The 2,527-nt window shown below is 41.4% G+C and overlaps 1 pseudogene; it reads left to right on the plus strand.

Annotated features, from left to right (window-relative positions):
- Positions 1-1,957: 1,957 nt before the first annotated feature.
- LOC138570633 (U6 spliceosomal RNA) lies at positions 1,958-2,045 on the plus strand (annotated as a pseudogene).
- The last annotated feature ends 482 nt before the right edge of the window (positions 2,046-2,527 follow it).

Consider the following 2,527-nt stretch of genomic DNA (forward strand, 5'->3'; position numbering starts at 1 on the left):
CTTGTTTTGCATCTGTCCCTCAATTTCTAAAAATCGTTTTGGTTTGGGTATACTTCTACATCTGTGCACCCAGGTGCACGGATGTAGAGGTACACGCAACCCAAAACGATTTTTAGAAATGGAGGCACAGATGCAAAGCAAGTCTGTCCCTCAATTTCTAAAAATCGTTTTGGGTTGGGCTTATTTGTACATATGTGCACCCCACTTGGCAAGAGGGGTGCGCGGATGTAGACGTACACCCAACCAAAAACGATTTTTAGAAATGGAGGCAGAGATGCAAAGCAAGTCTGTCCCTCAATTTCTAAAAATCTTTTTGGGTTGGATGTATTTGTACATCTGGGCACCCCTTTTGGCAAGAGGGGTGCGCAGATGTAGAAGTACACCCAACCCAAAACGATTTTTAGAAATGGAGGCACAGATGCAAAGCAAGTCTTTTGGTTGGGTGTACCTCTACATCCGTGCACCAGGATTCTTGGAAGCAAAGGACCATATGTTTTTCAAATGAAACATTTTGATTTATCAGATGGTTAAATCCCCAGGTATGCCAAGACAATAAAACGAATCGGGGTCCTCATTCAGCCACCCATTCGCTCCTTGATTCTCTATGTAAAGAGTTATCACGGGCCCGTCTTAATTGACAGACCTTATGTGTACTTCTGTAGAATGAGATTTACCCCTATCTAAGCTATTTCACCCAGTGTTGCGCTTAACGGCATATGAAACGTAGGCACGAAGTCCTGGTGGATCACGGAATATAGAACCATCCAAGCCCATACATTCAAATATTTCGTAACTCAACATTAAGAATGTTTGACTCTGAGCTAAAATAGCATTTCTCACCTTCCTTGAGTGGACATGAATTTTAACTACATGCACGCAATTATCAACAATTAATTCGACTTGTGCCAAATCTTGTGATGTGATTAAGAGCAGGTTAGGGATCTCACAAGCAAGCACGTGATTTGTTGTCGATGCTAAGGACGTTCTTCCGTTTTCCCAAATAGACGAGCCAAAAAGAAATGATAGGGGTCTAAGTTGGAGAAGTCTTTGGATTGCCCCCCTGCTTATTCAGTAAGCATAGAACGCCTTTAATCAACTAGCGTTGTGTGCCCCTTGCTCGTAGATCTTTCAATAGTATCTATGTTCTTCTTAACTATATTGTTCAACAACCATCCCTTTCACTTCCTCTTCTCTCCCAAAGTGCAGAAGATGGGGAACACTTGAGTGGGTGTTTTATTTGACACATCTTTAGGGCAGAAAACAGGGGCCGATGGATGTAACATGCAGCCCTCTGTCCCCTCCAAGTGAGGGGCACTTGATGTACTATTCTGCAATTCTGCAGCTTACCAACAGGTACTAAAATAGCATCCTGACCCTCTAATATTTCATTTTGTTTCTCCATTGACAGTAATTCCACAGAGTCAGGATACGTTGAGATATTGCTCAAGTTAAACAAAGATTCTCTCCCTTGCACTTGCATCGGCTTAAGGAAACGAGTAATAGCACTCTTTCCCTGAGCCGGAGTAGTGTGTGTTATCTTGTCTTTAGCTTTTTCAGGCTTAGAGTAGGAGCTGACCAAAATGAAGGGCATTTCATAACATGCCAATTACGCTCACCAGTCTTTTTCTTAACCATCATTGTATTCAGTGATTGTTCTTTTGAATTTAAAAGCTCCAGCTTCAATTTTCTTAAAAACGTACTGGAGCCTTTATAGTGATGATTTGAAGTATCCTGACAACTCTTAGGTTTCTTTAGAGTTTTACCTTTAGTGGAGTGACTCCCCATTCTGGAAACCGTCAATAACGACTTATCATCTGGTTCCCTATTGATGGCCTCCCCACTAACAATCTGAGGAGAATGTCTAAACAATGGGAGGTCCAATCCCTCAGGCAAGGGGGCTGATGCCCAGTCAATATGACCAGGGACCAAATTAGGAGCAACAGACACAGACTTGGCAACGCCCCTGGCACATGTACTAAAATTAGAACGATACAGAGAAGATTAGCATGGATGACACGCAAATTCCTGAAGCGTTCCAGATATAAAAAAAAAACAACTAAAAAATGAAGAAAAAAACATCCATACAAACATCCTCTTTAGGATTAACAAGACCCTAACATGAATCTTAAAATCCTAATTTATAGCATTGATTACACTTTCTAAAAAGTTCCTTTTTGCACACAAGTCCTTTAACACCAAACGAACTTCCCACATTTTGAAATTGTGGACATCATAACCCCTGTCCATCGTACTTAATAACCGTGTTATTACGGGAAACGAAATTGCATCAACAACTTGCTCCGTCACGGTATTACAGCTCTGTTCTCTTACATAGTCTGGGGCTGTCTTATTTTTGCTCGTAATAAACCCCTTGGAGAACATGGAGAAGTTGCAGTATCAGACAATCAGCTCTATGATTACTTCCGCTCTCTTCAATTTCTGAACTAATATTATTAGCAGGTGTACAGTACAAACTTCAGTTGGAGTAACAGGGGAGGGGCGATGCAACAGCACCTCAGTAATATCG

The sequence above is a fragment of the Ambystoma mexicanum genome, chromosome 2q (assembly GCF_040938575.1).
Source record: "Ambystoma mexicanum isolate Mex_15411 chromosome 2q, UKY_AmexF1_1, whole genome shotgun sequence".
Taxonomy (NCBI): Eukaryota; Metazoa; Chordata; class Amphibia; order Caudata; family Ambystomatidae; genus Ambystoma; species Ambystoma mexicanum.